At 36.5% G+C, this 26,155-nt stretch overlaps 1 pseudogene across 1 annotated transcript in view; it reads right to left on the bottom strand.

Annotated features, from left to right (window-relative positions):
- LOC143237192 (pumilio homolog 1-like) overlaps window positions 1–26,155 on the bottom strand; it is a 48,492-nt pseudogene that overhangs the window by 9,933 nt on the left and 12,404 nt on the right. The window contains exons 4-14 of the transcript XR_013019912.1: window positions 15,463–15,656; window positions 14,920–15,059; window positions 9,286–9,532; window positions 8,726–8,906; window positions 8,376–8,576; window positions 7,397–7,546; window positions 5,817–6,125; window positions 4,481–4,732; window positions 2,808–2,943; window positions 368–499; window positions 27–285 (exon numbers count right to left, since the gene is read on the bottom strand). The product of XR_013019912.1 is annotated as a pumilio homolog 1-like (transcript). The remainder of the gene's footprint in view (window positions 1–26; window positions 286–367; window positions 500–2,807; window positions 2,944–4,480; window positions 4,733–5,816; window positions 6,126–7,396; window positions 7,547–8,375; window positions 8,577–8,725; window positions 8,907–9,285; window positions 9,533–14,919; window positions 15,060–15,462; window positions 15,657–26,155) is intronic.

Here is a 26,155-nt window from a genome sequence, read left to right on the forward strand (position 1 = left end):
ATAAAAACTGGATTTCTTTCTTTCACCTGCTGATCTGATGGTATGGACTCAAGTGCTTTCTGTATGACCCGACAGCCATACATTTGTAATGCTAAAGGCAGGACATGACCTTTAACTTTTTGTGTTAAGGCCTGTTTCTGTTCAGGAGTACCAAACTCAAAAAACTTCTGAATGACATAATTTCCAAAGACATCTGTCATCAGGCCATATGCATCCCCCAAGATCTCGTTGAAAACCATCTGCTTTTCTGATGGGGTTGCTCGTTCCAGCTTCTGCTGGATGAACCTGTGAAAGAAATCAATGTCTTAGTTGTCACATTAAGCTCATATTTATGATAGTTCAATTTTATGAGATTTCTATGGCTTACCTGGATCCATGTTGATCTTGTGAGAATTCCACAATATGATTAGCTAGGTCTCTGACCTGCAGGTTTGGATAACGATTATTTCTGAAATCCTCCAAAAGACGACTTCTACCGGTGGTTTTTTCTATGCTTGAACTGTAAATGCCAGAAATATACAAAACATAAAAAGTTTTGAACTTAACTCTAAAGATATCTTGACTTCTAACACATGTAAAAATTACTTTTCTTTTCTGACTATAATCTATAACCTACACTACCATTTTTAAATCCTATTCAGTGCATGTCAGTTATATTCATAACTTAATTCATCCACTTCAATATCAGTGTATTTTATAGAATTTAACCTAATCATGTTACAATTCAAAGCCAATTGATACTAGAAATAATTCTGACACTCTGCATTATTAGTTAGTTGGTTGGTTGACTGGTTTGATGTTTTATGGTATAAAGCAACTAGGCTATCTGCACCAAACATCCAGTAAAAAAGTTAAATAAAATTATTAAAATTCATAAAAGAATCAAGGTAAAACAAAGTTTAATTTTTGAATTAAAAACATAAATAACATTAAATCCAGTTTTTATATCTAGTCTACAGCAGCAAGATAAAAACTGCAGTAAAACAAGTTGAAAAGAACTTTCTGTAGCATTACTGTAGTTATAACTCGCCAGGATGACTTAACAGGTAGTTCAAACAGCAGCGTTAGCCTTTCCAGTCCTGGTTTCAAGTAATTTGATGTTAAGACCATTTTCTAAGCTATCAGTTAGAATTTCTGGTTTTATTGAACACTTCTGAAAAAGATGTAGTACGAAACATCGAGTATTTTACTAAATAAAAACATTTCGGTGTTACAGGGTTCTTTTTTTCTAGCACTGGTACGTGTTGTACACCAATACACACTACAAAAATTAAATAATAATTCTATGTCTTATATTATTTCAGTTGTTCATCTTTTATTTCAAAGAAAACTGCTAAAACAATAAATAAAAACTTTGTGTTTGCTCTCACAGCAAGTGGAAGTGGTTATAGCTCCTGAACTTTGGACTTTAAAAGAAACAATCAATAAACTAAATGTACATTCATTTTATTTCCCAGTTATTTCATATACATTCCTAGAACTAGCTATGAAAGAAAACCATTATAAATATTCCTGAGTGCAGGCTATTCCACACCCACTTGCAAAAGAAGAAGCTGCATTGCTTAGCATGTGTTTAAAGTTCAATGGTACAATTATAATGATTAGAAAGAGCAGGCTTTTCTCTTCAGTGATTTATCCTTACATTATACATATGGCATACATTTACTTTCAGATCCATTATACTAAGGCCAAATTCACTGTTAAGAGGAATGTCTATAAACACTGGCAATTTTAGTTCTCTTTATATGAATTAGTCTGACAGACAGATTCCATTTACATTTTAGTTAATTACACATTATTTGTGTTTTAAGAACCATTAAAGCAGTTTTGAGACAAGTATAAAGACGATTATGGTGGAGAGGCTAAGCCTAACAGCCAATGTTAATGTAATGTTGCCTGCAGACACTTGAATGCATGTCAACATAAATAACACAAAATGGCAATAAAACATTAAAAATAAATTATAAGAGAAAAGATACAGACATAAATTTACACATGCCAACCACTGGAGATGTCGTTAAAGTAATCAAAAGGTATATATTTTGTAACTTCAAACATTTCCGTCCATCATAATTTGATGATAATAGCAAGAGCTAGTGATGTTGTAGAGAAAATAGCAAATACAATATAAATATTTACAATAAGAAAACTGCTTATATTCATTAAGTAGATTATAGATATTATACAGGAGAAATATAAAAATTGAAAGGTAAAAATTAGTGCATTTTTATACTTGATATGAAAATTACTTTGTGAATTATTCAGAGCACGAATGCAAAGAAGTTTTTAATTAAGTAGAAAAAAAAATCAAAAATGTAATTTTCTGAAACTACATATTTTTAGTAATAAAACATGAAGAGAACAACATTACCAACTAAAAAATCAGTAGCCAGTGTAGTCATAGAGCTAAAGGCTTTCAATTTCCAATAACATAAAACACAGCATCTGGAACTATCTTACTATTTACAGAGTTCTACTCTCCACTGAAGGGATGCAAAGAAAACTGACATTTGCAAAGCTTTTTCTTGTTTGATACACAATATAAAACTAAGACATCAGGTACTAATACTAATCTAAGAAACCACACCTACACAAAGTTTTCCTGTTATCACTCAGAACTGATGAAAAGAAATTAAGAATAGGCTTAGATGAATGAAAGCAGTAAATAAATTGTTGTCATAAAAATTGGAGAAAAAGGATTGAAAGCAAATTCTCTTAAGAGTAAGATAGTTTGCTTCTCTTGTACATTTTCATTTTTGATATGAAAAATAAACAAAAATGACTGAAGTGTTTTTAAAGATACTAACTTTCGCTGAAGATGTCGACTAGGGAACATAGAGTTTGAAGAACCAAAGATATTACTGTTTCCCAGTGGTCCATTCCGGACCACGTATTTCGCTTCTGGACCAGAAGCTGCAGAAATCATGCGACTATTTAAGGGACCTGGAAGACATGTTTTAAGAAACATTAAAAATCACTCAACCATAAACAACCTTATTTAAGCTGATAAAATTAAAACTAATATTATTAATTTTAGTCTGTTTGATCTTATTTTTTTTAGAGAATGAATAATATACTTAAAGTTATAATAAGTTTTTTGTAACTAGGAAAAAAAAGAATAAAAAATACTCCCAATATGGCATTTAAAAAAAGATATGGGTGTTAAGGATATATGGATAAATAAAATTGATCTATATAACTCATGGCAGTTATATGTTAAAAAGATGTAGCTATTACAGTTATACGAATTGATGAAACATATATAATCTATGCCAGTATTTTAAGAGGTAGCTACTACAGATGTATGAATTAATGAATCTGATTTATATAACCAAAATGAAAGTAGATTAACCCTCTCTTTACAGCTAGATCAAACTGTCATTGTCGCAACTGTTTTCCAAGGAATATAAATATACAACAACATAGTTAATTAAATAAGTTTTCATACAACTTAAGTTTTTACATTGTTACAGGTAAATATTTTTTAAAATCCTCATTTTCACTTTAGTATGAGAATCATTAGATTTGCTCTTTAAATATCTCCTCCACTATAATTTATTTACCACCCCTCTGAAAATACAGAATTTAATGTAATTGCTCATTATAATATTGTCCTCACTCAGGTAAAATGTAGTTTTTATATTATTCAAACTTACTTGTTACATTCATAAAATATAAAATCAAACCCCCTCTTGCCACACACATACACTTGTCATATCATTCACAAACTGCCAATTGTTCTGACATTTAATGCTATATTATTCAGAAACAATAAGATGTCAAAGTTTTTATGTGTCAAATGATGCTATATGTTTTCTATTTTGCTTCCAGTTCAAACTTTATCCCAACACAAAACACATAGCTGAAGTTTTAATGGCTCTTACTGAATAGTTAGAAAGCCAAACAAATCATTCTAGTCATGAATAGTTTTGTATGTTATTATTCTGTTTTTAGTGTACTATTTAGTTAAATAAAAACAAAATTAAGTGTAGTAGTATCATTAATATAAAAAATAAACTAGTTTCATTAACAGTCACATTATGAAAGTAACAAGAATTTAAAAATTTGAAATTTATTATACAAGTATTTTTAATCTCAACATGATAATCACTTTGCATTAGAGCAGCCAACACTCAACTTCATACACTCATGAAAAAATATTTTAGTGAAGATTCTTCATTAAACATTCTGATTTTTGTGTCCACAAAAAACTCTTAAAGCTTACTAAAAAGGTTATGAAATTTTGTGAAGATACACAGAACACATTAAAAGGTTTTAGTTTGGAAACTATAAAGGTCAGTTTGAGATCATGAACAATAGCTGATTTGACCAGCTCCCTACCTAGAGAGTTAATACAATACTTGCACTTGATTTTAATTTCTGCTTAATTAAAAATTATCCTGCACTCTCTATACATACACACATATATGAATATACCATGAACACCAGTATTTCTGTATAATTTACCAACATTACCTACCCAAGTTCAAGTTGTTAGATGGAGCACTGGCTGAAGGTGGTGGAGTGAGGCTTTGTCCCAATGGAAGCATTCCAATAGGACCAGAAGAAGCTGTCACTGTTCCTAAGGGACCAAAAAACTGTCCACTTTTTGATGCTGTCATCTGACAGGAAAACTGGTTTTCCACACTATTAGAGAATACACCTCCTAGGCCTGCACTACTCCTCCTGTCCAAAGAGTCTCGACGAGGAGAACCCATGGTATTACCCAACCCTATATTCCAAAAAGATTTAGAAATTATAATCTAACATTACCGAGGTTAATGAAAGTTGGCAATATAAATCTCTTCATAATTTGAAACTTTTAAGAACAAGCTTTGTTGGTACTTAACAGTTCAAATCATATAAAACTTGATGTAGTAAAACAATGGACATCTTCACAAGTTGTCAGTGGGTGGAGCCAGTTAATAGAATTCATATCTCAAAACCAAAATTTAATACCATACAGGAAAATTCAACTTAGCAGAAATTCTTTGCTGTGATTAGCTGAAAGTACATAGCATTGTATAGAACATCTTAAATGTTGCCTTGCAAATCTGGTCAACAAGTTACATCAACAATGCCTGGTTATCACGGCTGTTGCCATGTATACATTACACTGCAGCAAGTCTTTGCTGATGACAAATGTTGGCAGTACAGAGAAAATCAAAATAACTTTGGCATAATTTTATGCTGAAGTTAAGACAGGTGCACATTTTACATATTTATTTGTAAAATCATACAATGATGAGCTGTTATACATTGAAAATTAAACAATACCTAAACTTTACTGATTTATTAATTCATGCAATGAGATTGAAACATTTGTTTCACTTTACACCAGTCAATAATTTTTAACACACTTCACGAATCAAGATTTATCTTCAAATGTTTCCAAAACAAAAAAGTAAACTGAAACAGACAGTGTGCTTGGAAAACTTGAAGGGTATGAATCATTTTTACAAATATTTTTCATGGTCTCCATTATGTCCCGACTGCAATTATGACAGACTTCCACGAGTCATGCCTGCAATCAGAACAGACTTCAAAGGGACCTTACCTTGATTATGACAGGTGAATCCAAACACTACTCTTTTTAAAACTTATTCTAGCAAGTGTTCTGCTGGCTGTTAACTAATTACTTTTTAAAAGTAGTAAGGAAGAAGTTCCACACTAAGTGATTACTCTGTACTAATGGCTGGTGGAAAAAAAACAATGTGCTATAAAAAAAGAAGATATTCAACTTTACACAAAACAGTAAAAATATTAATTAAAGGGGAGATGACACTTATTTTTCACAAATCAGGTTTAAGGATTACCTGATCCAATAGTTCCTATACCTGATGAACCCACTGATCCTAGTGGACTACTTCCATATACCATGTTGGCTTGTGTTTGGCTGTGGCTCATCCCAAGACCTGAGGCAAACCCACTGTTGCCAGAGTAGCAAAGGTTGGCTGTCTGCTGGTTGAATGGTAAGTTACTGTTGGGAGCAGATGTATAGAGGGAACTATTAACAGGGTTGGAGTTGTGAGTAGAGAAGTGACTAGCTGTTGGGTTCTGCAGTTGTTGCTGAATGTCAGGTAGAAGGATGGGCAGGCCTCCATTAGTGATCTGCTTAGATGTAGCTGTTTAGATAAAACATTAGTTCTCACCAAAACATCTGAGAAAGTATCATTTGTCTTAAAATTCTTCAACTTATTCACAATTACAGTTCCTCCACAAATAATGAATACACTGATAAGTCCTACAACAACAACAAAAATCTGCTAAGGAACACACCAGAACAACTTACTACAGCTTGATAAAATAACCTACAAATACTACCCATTTCTATTCTAATCTGCAAGTTGATAAAACATCATCACCTATTTTGTGTGTTTACCCCAGGTTATGACTTGGTGAAACAATATACAAACAACATCCATTATTATGTGTGTACTTCAGTCTATCATTTGATAAAACAATCTAACAAAAACACCTCTTTCTATGTATCTACAATTTAGTGAAACAATCTTGTAATATACCACATTACTACTCTAGTATAACAACATACTAACTTACAACATGACAGTCTACACAACACACGGACTCACAACGTATCATATATCTGTCCTGGTATTAAAGATGATAAAACATCATCACCTATATTGTGCGTTTACCCCAGGTTATGACTTGGTGAAACAATATACAAACTACATCCATTATTATGTGTGTACTTCAGTCTATCATTTGATAAAACAATCTAACAAAAACACCTCTTTCTATGTATCTACAATTTAGTGAAACAATCTCGTAACATACCACATTACTACTCTAATATAACAACATACTAACTTACAACATGACAATCTACACAACACACTGACTCATACCATATCATATATCTGTCCTGGTATTAAAGAATCACCCCCCAAAGAACACTAGATATAGTAGACAAAGAACACTGGGCATAGTAAACAAAGTGTGTTTTACAAATTGGTAAAGATATTTGTTTACTTTCACACTCAAGTTATAAGAATTACAACAGTAAAACACATAATTAAATGTGTCAGAACACAGTCACACAACATTACAGATTTGATAGAATACCATCTCATGTTAGATGTTACAATTCGGTAACACATAAAACAAAGAAAAAAATAAGTAGAAAATACAAATAATTACGTTTGTATCAGATAAAAACAAGGAGCTTGTTCTTAACATAGGAGCTTCGGGAAAACGTTTTCTTTTACATTACATGTATGTAATATTGCCATCCTTGAATTGAAACTGCACTAAAGTTTTGACTGAAAAAATAAATCTCCTGCCTTATATTTCTAGACTATATGTATTAATTATACTCCATATGTTCTGCACGATAATCGTTACACTTTTATCATCATCACCCTCTACATACCAGAAGAATTGCCTGTAGAGCCTTGAGGGTTGACGATTAACGGTGGTATTAATCTCATTGGAGGGGGTGCACCTATGTTTCTGGCATTTCCAACCATTAATGAACCGTTCTGGTCATAGAAAGAGGGTGCCACCATTTGGTATTGGCCACCTAGACACCACAAAGGGAAACATAAGTTTAAGGATATTCATATTTTTTCTTATAATTATCATTACAGTTTATATTTTAATGTAATTTCCATTTTGAGTAAGTAGCACTTTTTTCTAAAAGTTCTTCCATCATAAAAAGTCACAAAACATTTCTATTCTCGTGATAAATCAGCTTTTCACTATTTTTTTTAACAAAATATTTTAAAACAATGCCTTCAGGTACAAAACTCAACAGAGAACGTATCAACTCATCATTCAGGTACAAAACTCAACAGAGAACGTATCAACTCATCATTCAGGTACCAAACTCAACAGAGAACGTATCAACTCATCATTCAGGTACCAAACTTAAACCAAGAATATATCAATTTATTTTTCTCAATGAGACAAATATGTAAAGTTATGAATATTTACCTTTTTTTAATGACACAAGAATCTTTGTTATTTAAAACAGTTCATAAAAAAACTCAAACCAATGCAGCATTTGAAATATCGACTACAAAAATTTAAAAAACAAGATATTAAGATAAGCAAAATAAATTTTTTATGCATGACCAGTTCACTGATGATGATTAATTTAATGATTTCTAGATGCTCATCCAAACCAATTTCTAAAAGCCTTTGATAATTTGTAGACAACTCAACATTTTTAAAATATAAAAAAAATTACGTGCTCTTGTTGGCTCTTGTAAAACAGTAAAATGTTTTACAACTTCTCTATATTTATACAATTTTGTACATTAAACATTTTACAATTAAGAGCTAAGAACATTTTCAAACAGATGTGTCCAAATAACTCAAATAATTAGAATATACAAAGTGAGACATACCAGTACCCTGAATATTGTTTGTACCCTGAGGGAGATTTTCTCCATTCCCCTGGGGTGTCATGGCATGGGTACCATTAGTTCGTAAAAGTTGCTGCTGCACTGCTGGGGCATGGGGCTGCCCTTGATTCCCTTGGATTAGGCCTGGAGTGGGAAACATGCCCCAAGGAGGCATTCCATAATACTGAGGCATCATAGCTGGCCCTGTAAGGTTTTAAAACTGTAATGGATACACCATTAACAAAACAGTTGGAAAACTACTTCCAACATGATGTAACAACCACATTCACACCTTAAATCCATACTTTCTGGATCAGTTAAGATGTAAATATTTTGAAACTACTCAGTCTCACCTGGCATGATTGTACCCAAAGCATAGGGATCCTGATTCACAAGGTAAGGATTTGATGCTCCCATATTTTGTCCTTGTTGCTGAGATGGAAGTGGATACTGCTGCTGGGGTATCATTGATAGTGGCTGTCCTTGTGCAGCTGTTTGGTTCCTATGGTGGTACAGTAGCTGATGTTCGCCTCTCTGAAACATAAAATTTCTCAACTCGCTTCTCAACATATCCATTTGAATAGCAACAAAAACAAGTAACACAAAGATGTCAATGTTCTTGTCCTGGAGACATCTGCATATGAAAGTGAAAATTAACTGCTTTTTTAACATGCCACCTTGACCTTGCCAATGACAGACTTTAGCATGCACATCACTAATTAAACTCTGATATATCCAGTTTGGGTTGAAAACCTTTTTTTCAACTGCTAATCATGCTGTTAAAATATAAACAACAAACTCTAATTCTCCATTTGTTTTGAATAGAGAGACCTTACTAAACATCTAACCACAGGGTTTAATTATTAAGAAAAAAGCAACAATATTTAGCAGACATTTTGCTTCACAACCATACCTGACTGTTGTAATCTAAAAGTCTCGGTGAATCCACAGGTTGCATTAAGTGAGGTGGATAATCAAATGGTAAGTTGTCGATTCCAACAGGATCAAACCCTCCCAGTGTATCATGAATCTGAGGGAGTCCTCCAGCTATAGGGTGCACAATTAAATGTTCTCCACCAGGGTTCTGAAGTTTCAACATCGTTAGGTTTTTGTTCACATCCTCTTTGGTTGGAGACTGTTCCCTACTGCCAGGTTGTCGACTACATGTAAAGGTGAATTATTCACATGAAACTAAAACAATTATTTTTCCTCACAGGCAGGTTCATAAAAGAAAAAAATCTCTACAGGTCACTTCTACTATATCCGAATTACATAAACATACGAAGCCTGATTTATGTTGCAAAATCATCAGAATCTTATTCTACTAAATAACAACCCATAATCTGGTATTCTCACGATGTCAGACAAAAACACTTTAATGTGTTCAATTGTGAATTTTTCTTGATATGTCTTCAATATTGAACATACTGTAAAACCTCAAATCCTTAACAGTATAACTCCAACAAAGTACACACAACTATTTCAGAAAGGTTATTAACCATTAACTATGATCAATTGTTTCCAGTGTGTTTTATAGATACCATACAACTCTGTTCTTCATTAGTTGAATAATTACATGATATTTTGCAGCAATGTTAAAATTAATCATAGGCTGAGAAGAATAATGCTACACTTCCCTTAAGTTTCCACATACACAACGACACTCAGATGATTTTTGTTCTAAAGATTAACTCCACCTCATTTCTATACATGTTTTTACTAAAGTATTTTTCAGTACATGTAACTAATTACATAACTGAACTTCAACAATGCTAAATATCTTTCAGTAATGTAAGAGTAAAGCATGTACAACCTTTGTTTAAAACATTAATCAGTAACTCACTATAAATTAATAGTAATGTACAAGTATTTCAAACAGATTATAATAAAAAAAAATACATATAATCTCAGCAGAATCTATTTTCCAGTCACCTTACCATAACTTGAAAATACAATAGCTTAGGATTTTGAAAATGTCACAAATATCTTGTTAAAAATGATACTGTTACTCAAGACTGAGAGCAACATGTTAGAAGTCAATGTTTTAAGTACTTGTTTCAACAGGTCTATGTGTAATTCAAGGATCAATGTTCTTGCTTTCATGTTACAGTGGTCTTTCTAAAGCATTCTACAATGATGAGGTCACAGAAAAGATTAGGGAGAGTCAACACTAGAGAGCCATAAATATACCAGCTGCACTATCCTTGTACATACATCTTCCAAATTCACTTGGAATTAAGACCAGTATGTAACACACAGTATACCTTACATGTATTATTTTTATGACAGTATTTTCAAAAACAACAAATGTTTAAAAGAAAACAGGGGTTAAAATGATCTTAAGCAATATACAGTGTAACAAACGTGTGTGCATGTTTTCTCATAGCAAAACCACATTAGGCTATCTGCTGAGTCCACTGAGAGGAAACAAACCCCTAATTTTAGCATAGTAAATCCATAGACTTACCACTGTTACAAGTTACAAAAATACAGTAATATATTTTAAAAACCTAAAATGGGTTACTGGAGAACAAATACAATTTAAATTTAGATCAAAAGTTCCTTCTTGATAAATAGCTAATAAACTGCATTTGTGTTGTTTCTATTTCTCAGGAAAACACAAACATGTTTCAATGCACCCTTCAATTTCAATAAACGACAACGAAGTAGTGAATATAAAGGATCAGTGTATGTGTTAAAAACATGCATCAGAAAAAGTTTCTTTCCCCTAGATGGCAAACACTTCCTTACACCATACACTAACCAATCATAAGTTCAGTAAGAGATGAACTAATGTAACCTTTCTCACTAAGAGTGACCTTGAGTGATGCATAACTGTTAATCTTCAATATACCCTTAGGGTTGGTGAAATAATTAACTCATTAACATGGTTGCATTTTGTCAATAAAATGTTCTTGAATAATAGCGAGGGTTAACTTGCATTTCACAGATAATCTATATATTCAATGCATGTGATAGTCACCTTTGCCACTACCTATGCCTATTTGAAAACATTAAAAACCTGGTTTGACTTTGATAATTTTTTACTTTACGAATAACCTGTCAGCCAAACTAAAATGAGCTATACATGTTTTTAGATGAATATCTCAAAGGCTTCAGAAAATGTATCAATGTTCTGAAAAATGTAAGATAAGAATTAAAAACACAGTATACAAAGGGATGCTCTAAACTTGGATGCATACAATTGTGGTAAGCATATATATAATACACTAAACTTTACCTTTCTCATTCCTTCAGGGTTTTCAGTGGGTCTAAAACCTGGGTAAACAGAACATAATTTCTTGGCAACTGAATTGCTTCCTCCCCCACCCCCCTATGTTTTGGATTTGGTTCTTAATTCAGAGTAGGTACAGTATTCATGCTAGTAAGTAGGATACATGGCATTGTGATCTGTGATGTTGAGAAACCCACTTGTTGAGAGATTTATATGCAAAAACGGCTCGTTTGGGTTGAAAAAATATTTTACATAGAAGAGTGAACAACGTTTCGACCTTCTTCGGTCATCATCAGGTTCACAAAGAAAGAGGTAACTCACCGGAAGCTGACCACATGTTTGAAAGGGGTTGTGTAACTGAGTGTCGGAATGTAGAGGGCAGTGTTAGATGTTTGAATATATAATTTTATTTATTTTATTATATTAATATAGGTATAAAAAGGCATTCCTTTATATTGGTTTATTTTGGGTTTAAGTTGTTGTATAAGTAAGGCTTCTTTAATTTTGCGTTTGTTTATGTTTGTTTCTTTATTTAGTATTTGAGTGTTTTCTATGGTTATGTTGTGTTTATTTGACTTGCAGCGTTCGAAAACGTGTGAAGGTGACTTTTTATGTTCTTCGAATCTGGTTTCCATTTTCCATCTGGAGAAACAAGTAGAAATGGCTCAAGTAGTTGCAGATCCGATTTCAAGCCCAGCAAAATTCAGCCTTCAACTCGACGAGATCACCGACGTTTCCAATCTAAGCCAGCTTGTTGTATTCATGCGCTATGTGAAGAATGATGAGATAAAAGATTTTTTTATTTTGTAAGCCTCTTACAACAACAACTAAGGCAGCCGACGTGAAGAAACTTGTGGATGACTTCTTCAGAGACAATGATCTTTTGTGGGATATGGTTTCTGCAGTTTGTTCAGACGGAGCTCCAGTCATGCTAGGACGAAATTCTGGTTTTGGTGCACTGGCAAAAGCCGATGCACCACACATCATTGTCATGCACTGTGTTCTGCACAGGCATGCATTGGCATCAAAAAACCTTGCCTTCAAAACTGGCAGAAGTATTAAAAATTGTAATGGAATGTGTGAACTTTGTGCAAAATAGTGCCCTGAAGCACCGCATCTTCAAAGATCTGTGTGATGAAATGGGCTCTGAATTCGAGGTAATTCTGTTTTCATTCTAACTTTCGGTGGTTATCCCAGGGAAAGGTGCTGAATTGTGTTTTTGCCATGCGTGTGGAATTAGCCCTGTTTTTGTGAGAGCACCAACACTGTCATGCAGATTGCTTCGAAAAATCTGAGTTCATTCTCATTTTGGAATACATGGCCGATATCTTCAATCATCTCAATCAACAGATGCAGGGACGTGGAATCAACATCATCGAGGCGGAAGAAAACCTGAAGGCTTTTCAAAAAAGCTACCATTATGGAAACGATAAACAGAGAAATGAAAAATTCGCAAACTTTCCCCTGCTGGACAACTGTAAGTAAGATCAAAGATGTGTCTGAAATCGTAGATATTTCTGTACCCGGGGAACTGAAACAAGCAATTGCCATGCACTTAGATGAGCTCGCAAAGTCTCTTGACGGATACTTCCCCACCAGAGAGTCATATTCAGCATGGGTGAGACAGCCATTTACGTTTAGTGTTGCAAAAGCAGATGTCAATAATGAATACCTCAACGAAATCATTGAACTTCAGCAGAGCCAGGTTCAAAAGCAACCTTTTAGAACAACAATGCTCTCAATGTTTTGGTGTCATCAAATCATAGTGTACCCTCTTATTGCTAAGAAAGCCCTTGAGATACTCATACCGTTTGTTACAATGTATCTTTGCGAGCAATCCTTTTCGAGGATGGTAGACATAAAAACGAAGAAAAAGAACAGACTTTGTTGCGAAAATGATATGAGAATGGCACTTGCCAAGGTGAAGCCGCGCATTTCTGAACTTCTCTCTGAAAGGCAACAGCAAAAGTCACATTGATTTGCAGTAAATATTCATTGAGTTATGTTTTTGTTTTTGTGTGAAATTCATGTTTTGGTGGTTTTGTTCTTTGAATACAGTGACATTGTGTGCAACTGAAGAATGGTTCATCTTGTGCACTAATAAAATATCTACTTATGTTTTGAATTTGAAAAAATCATATTTTAGTTTTCCAATTACAAAGGGTTCAGTGAATGCAGTACGAAACTTCAGGGATTCAGTTCCTCCAACAAGGTTAAGAACCACTTGGCTAAACAGAAGACTACAGTAAAGTTACTAATATGGAGAGAACAAGATAATGAATGGATGCATGTGAAAGTTATGGAAAGACAAAGAATTTTAAAAATCAACCAATAAAAACTAAAAAAGGCTAGTCAGAGGGGCAAAAAGATATACTGACAAGTATCTGTAGATGCACTAATGATACAAGTGAAACCTTCACGATATTTCTCAATTATTTTGATGTCAATGGAAATGCTAAACGTATTGTACTGCATAACAGTATCCTCTGGTTTTTGTTGTTTATAAATTTAAAATCGTAAATAATAACCACAAAGATTTTGATGACTAATAATAACAATAAAAAAAGAGCATTTTAACTTATTTTTTCATATGAAATAAATATCATCCTGTTTTGTGTGCTCAACAACTACTGTCATTCAAACACAACACCATGTCACCACTGGATGTTTTTTTTTTTTTTTTTTTTGTTGTTGTTGTTGTGTTTTTTTTAATCACACCAATGGTCTTCACTGACTCTTAAATGACCAAATTTTATTTGTACAATTATTAACATCATATTACTATGTGAAAGTGGTGTTTGACTGACCAATTATAAAAGTGCCCTTGTGTGGTTTGACCTAGAACTACATTCTATTGGTTATAATACACCAGATTTTCATTGAAAGATGGCTGTCATAGACTCCAACCATTTTTGTTCCTACACAAATCAAATTACTAGCCACAGAGGAAATGTAAAAACATTGTTGCTCTGCTGCTCTCTAAAGTCAGAATAACCAGACGTGAATAAATCATGAACATAAATAGTAAACATTTTGAATCACAATACAGTACATTACTATAATAGAAGTCTGATTTCTATAAAAAAAATTTTTAAATTAAACATTAAAACTATGATAATTATTTTCTTGTAAAGAAACTCCAGTGTTTCAATTTGACAAAACAAGATATTAGGGAAGATAACTGTTATAATATCTTCTTAAACAAAATTTCAATATAACAAAATACACAGAGATAAAACATAGCTTATTTAAATGATCCATTTTTCTTAATAGTCTTGTACTGTTCTATAGAAACTTTTACAGTTTTCTTACCTAAACACCTGCTCGTTCTGTAGACCATTCTGAATTATTCCATTGGCTTGTATAATACCTCCACCATTATTTCCTTTTTCCTTGACATCGTTGTTGTAAAGTTTTGCATTTTTACCTTTGCTGTTACCATCTGTTTCATTCTAAGACAAAAGAAATTCCAGAACTGATGTTTTTTCTTTTATCTACAAAGCTAAATAAATCTTAAACAAGAGACTAGTCTAACAATCAACACATTTGGTGATTATGGAGAGTTTTTTTTTCAACTGCTTAAACAAGATCTTCTCATTACAACATCTTTCCAGGATATAAAAATATTTGTTTTATAAATATAATTTAATTTTTTATAAACATAAATGGTTTGTATTTTAATAATAATGATAATAGTTAAAGTGATTTTAAAAACTGTAGACATTTCACATTTTAGCTGAATAGTGGCAATATATTTAGCTCTGTTGTTTTTCTTCTTAACAAATTTATAAACTTAATAATGGAACTTAACTATAGATAAGCTACTATTCTTTTGAATTAAGATATTAAGCTTACCAATTCTACATGAAGTGGAGCCATTCTTGAATCCAGGTCTTTGGTGGTAGGTGAGCTCCCAAGTACATACTCTGCCATCTTCACCCCCAACCCACTAGTTTCTGAAGATCGAGGAGAGAGTACAGAGTTTGCATCACTCCCAGGATAAGAACCACTGCTACGCTGTACCATAATTGGCTGTGAGACTGCATGCTCTATAGAATAAATGTTATTGGAGTTATTGTTGTGATGACTTGGAAGCCACAATTTTCCAACATAAAAACATATTTTTGATGGATACTTCCTTCCTGTCATGTATCAACTTTTCCCAAGTCTGTGCTGCCCTCTATATGCCCAATGTTTTATTCACCACTAGCTTTGAGACTTTCACTTATGTTTTACATGTACCCAGGCACTATTGCTATGCTGCAGCATGCAAATGAATGTAACAACTCTTCATCAGTATGAGTGCAACATACCTTCAATCATCACTTCCAGATTAGACAAGTAAAGGTGCACTTGAAGTGGGTAGGATAGGTGGAAATTGTGAGTTGGTAAGTATATATTGGAAATACAGTTTGAGTATTGGAAAATGGTAACTTTCAACATGATACCCAACTTCTGTTCACATAATAGCTAGAAACCCATATTAGAATGGTGGAGATACTAGTGCAAAAGTTAGAGAGAAGAGTCCCCTTCAGAAAGCATGCAAAGGAAACCCATGAAGTATGATGCCATAAGCCACAGAACACTAAAAGGGCACACCCACTGGAGACACCTCTCCTGAATCAAAGTATATTCTTCACCCTTAATAATGATATGTCTCGCAACATCAGGATAAAATAAGCACAATCAAGAACATGATCAAACAAACATGCCAAACACTGTGACTAGAATGCATCAGACTGTACGTGATGGGTCAACCCCAGTTCAGAATCAGGCAACATCAGATAATGGTCATCTGGTCAACAGTAAGAGGAGAATCCTAGTAAAAGTGAGGACATATGTTGGTTGATCCTGCAGGAACCAACATCCAACCAAATAGCATTGCAAATATTTTGTCTGTTCCACAGTAAAGAAGGGACTGCACCATCTACTCCAACAAAACACCACCACCCTACTCTCTAATGGATGGAACTGAAACTGGTCACATTTATGAGGAAGCCTCCATAATTTACCATCTTAGTGGTTAGGAACTGGTCAATAGAAATAACTCCACTATTCAACTAAAAGAAAGGGGGATAAGGGTATGTTAAGGAGCACAGAGGAATACAGTATCTTGAGACAGTGCAATTTATGACCATAAAAATCTATTTTAAGGAGACCAGTCCTGGTTTATTCAACTAGAACCAGCAGGATGGGCAACTATCCACTAAACACTCAACTCACAACAGTTCAAAGGTAGGTACAATTTGGATCAGACTTTGTTCTGCAAATAAAATACTGCGAGAAATTCTAGATATCTCCTCAAATGTCCCATCTCATCAGTGACAGAGTTGAATGGCTACACAGTGTAGATTTTTTATATACAACTATAATCTAGCAGGCACCATGTTACTTAGAGAGAAAAGAAAAAGACTTTCCCACTCAGAGCTAGCAAGGTGTATGTACAGTGGTGATCTCTCTCAGAGAAAGAGAAAGACCAAGTTGTCAAATTTAGTAAAAGATGACTTGAACATGTTGTTGTGAACCTATATCCAATGAGGTATAGGCTAGAAGGTTGATGAGGAATTCCAAGGAATAAACAGATGTTAAACTGAAAAAAAGGAGCAGTGCAAGACATATAACAATGAACTGCACAGATGGGATAAAGAACAACAACAAAACAACCTGTTCAATAGTATTTTATCCTAAGAGGTCCACACCCACGTTGCATAGATGATGGCAAGAAACCAGACTGCATGGAAAAAGGAAAGAAATCATAATAGAAGACAAAGAAAAAATGAAGAGTTGGGACCTCTAACAGCAACCAAAGAAAGCAACAACTGGTTGCAAGTAGATGCCAAAACTACAAACTAAGCCAACCATGCTCAGATGAAACAAATAATCATCTATACCGATTTCACTGAATTCAACAGTTAAAGAAATGACTGACTTAAGTAGAAACATGGGAAGAGGATGAGGGATAGGGAAAGGAGAAGAAGCTGTAGTGTTGGATAAAGATACAAGTGAAGGAGAGGCCTGCAGAAGACAGGAAATCAGAGAAGAAATGTAAAAAGTTTAGTGCACAATCTTTACACATGATTCCATAGAGTCCAGGACTCTGCAAAAAACATTTTGGAGGAAGAAAGAAGCCACACAAAGATCGTGGAGATAAGAGGTAGGTAAAAGCACCAGAGAAAATAGAACATCCCTGACTCACAAGTCAGGTGATTGGTGGATAGCCAATAAAAGAAAGTGGACAGGGAAAGAACAGTACAAAAAAATAGTATGTGCAAGATAGGAGTAGTGAACTTGTGAAAGTTGAAGATAATGATCTAACCTCCATGCCTCAAAAGCAATTCCATATCCTGATAGTCCCCAGAACAGGAAATTCAGATCAATAACAGGCCAAGGCATGTACATTCACTAAACAAGAAGGCATGCTGGCTTCTGCACAAAGGAAAACAAAAAATGATCAGTGTGGACCTGAATATCAGGTAATGGAAGAAAAAGTAATCAGTCATGGGGCATGAGTGCAAAAAAGAAGAATTGCTGACACTGGATAAAGGGACAAATAGTAACAAACTTGAGAAATCATATCCAAGAAGGAAAAGAAAGATAAAAAGCAGTGGATTAAAAAGGTTGATTGATTGATTTAGTGTTTTATGGCACAAAGCAGCGAGGCTATCTGCGCCAGACATTCGGTAAAAATGTAAAAAAATAAAAAAATAAATGTAGTAATAGACAAAAATGGAAATGAAGGTAAAACAAACAAGTATAAAACCAATGTTGACACCTAGTCTACAATGTTAAGATAGAAGGCAGAGTATAAGAAGTTGTAACGTATTTACTCTAGCAAAAAGGTAATGATCATAACCCGCCAGGAAGACTAACAGGTAAGTTCAAGAACCACCATCAGTCACTTGAAGTTGGCCTTTCCAGTCCTGGTTCCGGGTTATGTGTCATAGCAGCTATTACCAAAATGTAAAAGAAGTTTTAAAAGACACTCCGCAAAATCGTAATAAAGAGTAGCCAAATGTCCAGTAAAAAGATAAAAGTCAAGCAAATGGAGTAAAATTTGTAAAAGTAATTGAAGATAAAAGCAAAATGGCAATTAAAACAGAAAATGGTGTAAAAACCAATCTTGACATCCAGTCAACAAAGTTGTAAAGGACTACCTGTAGCAGAATGGTAATGATCATAACCCGCCAGGAAGACTAACAGGTAAGTATAAAAACCACCGTCAGTCACCTGAAGTTGGTCTTTCCAGTCCTGGTTCTGGGTTATGAGTCAATATGGCCAGTACTAAAAGGTAAAGTAGTAAAAGTGTGAAATGATATGCAGCAAAAGTATAATAACAACTCGCCAGGACGACTAAAGAGTAGTTCAAATGGATAGTTCAAACAGTAGCGTTAGTCACCTGAAGTTGGCCTTTCCAGTCCTGGTGTCGAGTTATTTAATGTTCTGGCCATTGTCCAATGTCAAATTGAATGAGAGAGATTAAAACTGTAAAAAAGGTGTAATGAATAAATATCCAACACTTAAATGAGATTAAAAAGATTAATGGCCATTAAAAAATTAAAAACATTATCAAGGTGGACAGAGTCACCATCACCAATAACTCTGTCCAATGTTACAGACTGACCCTGGGAAAAAATATGTTTAAAATATTGCCGTCGTTGAGAATTGTAACGATGGCAAGAAAGTAAAACGTGGCTGATAGTGATTTGAGTGTTACACAAACTACACATTGGTGCATCAGTTCCAGATAAAAGAAAATGATGAGTTAAAAAACTGTGACCAATGCGTAGCCTAGTGAGAACAACTTCCTCCTTCCGAACTTTACGGGAGCTAGATGGCCAAAGTCCAATTTTGGGTTTGATTTGAAAAAGTTTGTTGTCGCGTTTCTCACTCCAAGTGGAGTGCCAGCTGGCATGGAGCCGAGCCTTGAAGACAACACCATAGTCCATGTACGGAATAAGCACAGGAGTGATGGTGCTGAAGCAGACATATTTAGCTGCCATGTCTACAAGCTCGTTCCCGCGAATACCAACATGGCCTGGTATCCAGAAAAACTGGATTGAAGTAGCTGCTAATGAGAAATGGGCCAGTCGGTTTTGAATATCAGCGAGAATAGGATGTGAGCTAACGTGTAGCGATTCCGAGGCAAGTATAGAACTAAGCGAATCAGTATAACTAGTGCAGTTGGAGTACTGCTCAGCTGCAATATGATCCAGGGCAAGAGATATGGCATACAGTTCAGCAGTGAACACAGAAGCTGTAGAAGGGATTCTGCGTGCAACTACTGACCCATAGCAAATCATAGCAGAGCCCACTGAATTACCTGATTTGGAACCATCTGTATAAATGGGAACTGAATGATTGTTTGAAAGATATTCATTGAATAAAAGACGGTACTTCCAATCTGGAGTATCAGCCTTTTTTAGGTGACTGAAAGAAAGGTCACATTTGGGGGCTGTAATAAGCCATGGTGGGATGGGCGACCTGTGGAATCTGCAATGTTATCCAAGGACAGACCCAATTCATCCAATTGGGCCCGGATGGCGAAGGCCAAACGGAGCAATGACAGATCGTCTGTTCTGAAAAAGTACTGCCCACCGAGGAAGGAAAACACATTTCCAGGTGGGATGCTTTGGAAAGGAATGAAGTTTCGAAGTATATTGTAAAGATAGTTGCAAACGGCGAAGGTGTAGAGAAGGTTCATGAGATTCAATGTATATACTTTGAACTGGAGAGGTACGGAAAGCCCCAGTGCAGAGTCGAAGTCCTTGGTGATGAATGGGGTCCAGCATCTTTAAGGCCGAGGGTCTTGCAGAGCCAAAGACCATTGATCCATAATCGAGTTTCGATCTAATAAGAGCACGATATACCTTTAATATTGAACAGCGATCTGCCCCCCAACTGGTAGAAGAGAGAACACGGAGGATGTTCAGTGCTCTTGTGCATTTGACCCGAAGCTGCTTTGAGTGTGGTATAAAGGTCAGTTTACGATCAAAGATAAGCCCCAAGAACTTGGTCTCCGGGACCACTGGCAGCAAAACTTCACCAATATGAAGTTCAGGATCAGGGTGAATACCCTGTCGACGGCAAAAGTGCATGCATACAGTTTTGGAGAGAGAGAAATTAAAGCCATTCGCCAGAGTCCACTTCTGTACACAATTGAGGGCAGTTTGTAGTTGCCGCTCAATATATGTTCGATGACTGACATGAGATGTGAAAGCCGTCGACATACAGCCCATTCGCAACAGTGAGGGGAGTTGTTCAGTGATGGCATTTATCTTTATACTGAAGAGTGTAACACTCAATACACAGCCTTGAGGAACTCCAAGTTACTGTACAAAAGAACGGGAAAGTGTCGAACCCACACGAACTTGGAATCTCCTGTCCATTAAAAAATTCTTAATAAACATGGGTAGATGGCCACGTAACCCATATGTATGGAGGTCTCGCAAAACGCCATAGCTCCATGTGTCGTAAGCCTTCTCTATGTCAAAGAATATTAATACAAGATGTTGGCATTTGAGAAAGGCTTCTCTGATTGATGTTTCAAGTCGAATTAGGTGGTCTGTGGTGGAGTGCTGTCAACGGAACCCACACTGGGTGGGCGAGAGGAGGTTGTTTGATTCAAGAAACTAAACAAAACAAGCATTAACCATCCTTTCTAATGTCTTACAGAGACAGCTCGTCAAAGCAATTGGACAGTAGTTTGAAGGAATCTTGGGATCTTTCCCTGGCTTAGAGAAAGGTAAAATAATAGCCTGGCGCCAGGCATCAGGAAAAACATTCTCCTGCCAGATCCAGTTGAAAACAATCAGAAGGACATCAAGAGAAGCAGGAGATAGATGGTGCAGCATGTCATAATGAATATCATCAGGTCCAACAGACGTACTGGCAGACCGGTGAAGGGCCATTTTTAGTTCCACCAGGGTAAAGGGACAATTATAGTCAAAGAAACAGTCTGTTCGAAAGAAAAGAGGTGATCGCTCTGCCCGAGTCTTGATGGCCAGGAAGGTGGAGGAACAAGCAGAAGTGCTAGATACCCGGCAAAAGCTTTCACCTGGAGTGTTAGTGATGTTCCGAACATCAGTCACCTCCTGACCATCAGAGAATAAGATCGAGAGGGGGACAGGTAGTGCCCATTAACCTTTCGAATCCTGTCCCATATGATCTTGGAACTGGTGGTAGAAGATATGCTGGTTGTGAACTTAATCCAAGATTCCTTGTGGCTTTGATGTCTTACCCACCTAGCATGTGCATGGGCCCGTTGGAAAGCAACCCAGTTTGAAAGTGTGGGATATCTGCGAAAAGTATCCCAGGCCCGCTTTTGAGCCTTCCATGCTAAGTGGCAAGCAGGATTCCACCACGGAAGAGGATATCGTGGAAAACGTGTCGAGGTTTTAGGAATACACTGAGCAGCTGCATGTGTAATACAGTCAGTTACCGCTGCTACACAGTCGTCTATTGATGGCTGATTTACGATGGCAGGATCAAGTTCTGCGAGAGCAGTGAAAGTGGACCAGTCTGCCTGATCCAGCTTCCACTGGGGCACGTGGGTAGGGTGGCATCGACCACGGCCAGTCTCTCTCAAAAGGATCGTAAAATGATCACTGCCTAGTGAATTACTGTCAACCCTCCATGAAAAATGGGAGAATAATGAAGGGGAGCAAACTGAGAGATCAATAGCGGTAAAGGACTGACTAGGTGCATAGAAGTAAGTGGAAGAACCAGTATTGAAGAGAAAGATTGTGATCAGAGAGCATCTAATCCCCTAGGATTAGAAATGGAGATGGCAACTGTTCAACGAGAGCATCAAGATCTGATTGATCATATGTCTCTCCAGGGGACAGGTACAGAGAACAAACAGTGATGGCATGACCCAAGGAAACACGGATGGCTACAGCCTCCAAGGGTGTTTTGAGTGACAAAGACAGGGTGGGCACGTGTTGATCAACCAACAGTGCCACCCCTCCATCTACTCGACCATCACACAACCTGTCATTTCTGTACAGAGAAAACTGCCGAATGGAGACAGTATCAGCAGTTTTGAGAAATGTTTCTTGTAAAGAAAGACAAACAGGATGGTAGGAAGCAATCAGCATTTTGATATCATCCAGATTAGAACGTAAACCTCGACAGTTCCATTGTATCAAGGTGGCCATTTTTAAGAACGGGTAGGTGAAGTGGCTGGAGAACCCTTCGGTTTACGACCACGTCTTTTTTCTTTACTGTCTTTAGTCGGAGGAGGTCTATCAACCTCCATGGATCCTGCTCTGGGTCGGGTGGGCAGGTTTTTGTTATTGGAAGGGGAATCCAGTGACTGAGGACGCGAACGAATAATTGTTTTGTCTCGTGGTGAGAGAAAAAGATGTATCAGAAGAAATGCCTGTATTTGAAACTGAAGGACGTGGATCTTGCGGTTTGTTGGAAGGTATGGGAGGAACAGATATGGGTGTGGAAGTCGATTCATCATCCTTTTTAACCACGGAGGTCAAAAGGCTTTTCATTTGTTTTGAAAACTATTCTCTTGGAGGCACAGAGAGATCTGTCTGCACTCCCACTGTAGTTGTGGAATGAAGTGCAGCAGCATATGTCCGAGATGGAGTTGTGAACAGCAATTTCCGAGCCTCAGGATAACTAATGTTATGTGTCGTTTTCAAACGCTGCACCTCTTTTTCCTCCAACCATTTTGGGCAAGAATGAAAGTAAGAGGGGTGAGAACCATTGCAGTTTATGCAATGTGGGTTCATGTCACAGTCATAGGCATAGTGGTCCTTGCCTCCACAACGAGCACGTGTCAGGGAACCACGACAAGATGTCTTTGAGTGGCCAAATCTCTGACATTGGAACCAACGAAGAGGGTTTGGTATGTATGGCCGAACCCTGCAAATGAGATAACCTGCCTTGATGGTGGCAGGTGCACGTGGTGAAGTAAATGTTAAAACGAGGGTATTTGTTGGCAGTGTAACTCCATCTTTGTGAGTGGAGATGCGCCTCACTGCAGAAACTCCTTGAGTGGAGAGACCAGCGAGAATCTCTGACTCGGGAACGTTCTTCAAATCCCTTTCAACAATAACTCCTCGTGAAGAATTCAGGGTAGCATGGGGTGTAACCTCAATAGGTATATCCCCAATTGCCTTTGAATTCAAGAGGAGTTCACTGTGTTGGGATGTGGATGTTTCAACCAATATGTCACCAGATCGAAGTTTCTTTACGGACTTTGAAGAGCCAGCAAGTCCCTCTACTCCCTTTTGAATAAAAAAAGGGGACATTTGCCCCAAAGGTTTTTCCAAAAAAGAATGTAATATAAGAAAATGAGGTACGTGTGTTACTGATGTTGAAGATTGCTGTTCTGAGTATTCAAGACGTGGTCGCTTACCCATTGACTGTTTTTTACAATTTTATTTAAATTTTTTGGAGGATCCATGGGAAAAGAAAAATTTCGGTACCCACTGACCCCACCCACCATGGAGCCCTACAAGGGGACGCACTACAAAGTCATGCAAGGACAATGCAGCAACGCCAGGGTTTCGTGAGCACTATACCCAAACACCAGCATCAGGCACAATGTCCACAACACCCATTGAGAACTTCCAACACTGGTACTTGGTTGACTCTAGCCCAAGTGGACCAGCCGATTGACCCAAGGGGGGCCACCCAAAGGCCACCCGTCTACAGGAATTCGAGGCCAAAGTGGTGTGTTAAGGTTGGACCCCTCAACCACCAGGATCCTCTTCTCCCCTTCACGGGTCGCCACGCACGGCAAGCACGTGGGTGGATGTTTAGATCCCAGAGAAGGTAACCAGATAGAACAGAACCTTCCCTGGGAGGTCCCCCACCACGTACAGGAATCCACACCGAGGGGGTAAGGCACATGCAGCAGCTTGTTTCTGTCCTCTGTCAAACCACAAACTCCTTCATGGTTTACTCTGATGTCAACAATACATCTCCTAACTTGAGGAGGCTCACTATTGCCCAACAGTCTACTCAGCATCTACCATCTCACTTACTGGTGAGAGAGCATCAGTCGATGGAGGAAAAAGGCTGTCAAAATCATTCCCGTAAACCCATAAATAAGGGAGTATCTGTCCCCAGTTCAGACCCCATGTAGGGCTCTAGCTCTCGACACAATATGGCCAACGCCTCCTAAACAGGTAGGTAGGTATTTCACGTTTATTGGCACAAAGCTACTAGGCTATCTGTGCCAAACAAGATGTAGTATACTATAATGGTATAAGGAAATTAAGGTAAAAATATATAAAATTAAGACCTGCCAGAAAGACTGAAGCATTAAGTGCAAACTTGTTGTCAGTCACCTGAAGTTGGCCTTTCCAGTCCTGGGTTCAGGTCAAAATAAAATTAAAACGTGGAAAAGAAATCATGCTAAAACAGTGTATAGTCTAATAAAACACTTAAATTAAGTTTAAAAGGCCAATGGCTCTTAAAAATGTAAGAACGTGAGTGAGGCGGCCAGTATCACCTATGACATTTCCTAATGTCAAAGGCAAACCTACCTTAAAAATACGTTTAAAATGGCATCTTCCTTCTTGGTTGTAATGACAACATAATAATAAAATATGTACAATTGTGACCTGAGTGCCATACAGACCACACATTGGTGCATCATTACCGAGTTAAAAACCCATGACAAATACATAGCCTAGCCAAAGTGGTGTATTAGAGTTGGACCCCTCAACCATCAGGATCCTATCCTCCCCTTCACAGGTCACCATGCTCAGCAAACATGCAGGTGGATGTTTAGATCCCAGAGGAGGTAAACTGAAGGTACAGAACCTTCTCTGGAAGGTCCCCTCGCCATGTACAGGAATCCACATTGAGGGGCTCCTAAACAAAGATGAGCTCAACACCACAGTTGTTGTTTGTATAGCTTGAATAGGGAAAGAAATCACATAGGGTAAACATGCAAGTGCCAAATCAAAAAATGATAACTGAAGAAATCAATGTCAGGCGAGTCAGTTGTGCCAGAACAATACGTCATACTCTTACTGGTGAAGAGCTGTTGCAATAGTTCACAGCAATAAAACATGGGAACACAAGTTTGGGTGAAAACCTTGTGGCTAATGGTAAGAGAAAGAGGGCAGCAAAAAGTTGTGAATAGCCAAGATGTCAGTGGAGGTAAGGTTATAACAACAGCTCTAGTTATAAGTCATACTACACCACAAAATGAAGTGTTTTCCTGTGGTTTTGATACAAATCAAGTTACAATTTATACAATAATCTGTTAAATATGGAAATATTTTATTGTTGTGGTAACACAATGTTATAGTTTACACAACAGTTTTTACTGTAATTTATTACAAAATGAAATGGCCTATTGTTGTGGTGATGCAGATTTAATTATATAGAACATTTCATGAAATGTACTTACACTTGAAGCACATTTAGAGGAATTTCTTTAATTACAAAATGTACAAATAAATTGAAGCTAACACATAAACCTGCCCACTCTGCTTTAAACTTTTTAATTATTATCCACTATACACTTTACACAAACTATTTATAATCATTCTTATCTCCTGGCTCGATAATTTAG

Source organism: Tachypleus tridentatus, chromosome 13 (assembly GCF_004210375.1).
Source record: "Tachypleus tridentatus isolate NWPU-2018 chromosome 13, ASM421037v1, whole genome shotgun sequence".
Taxonomy (NCBI): domain Eukaryota; kingdom Metazoa; phylum Arthropoda; class Merostomata; order Xiphosura; family Limulidae; genus Tachypleus; species Tachypleus tridentatus.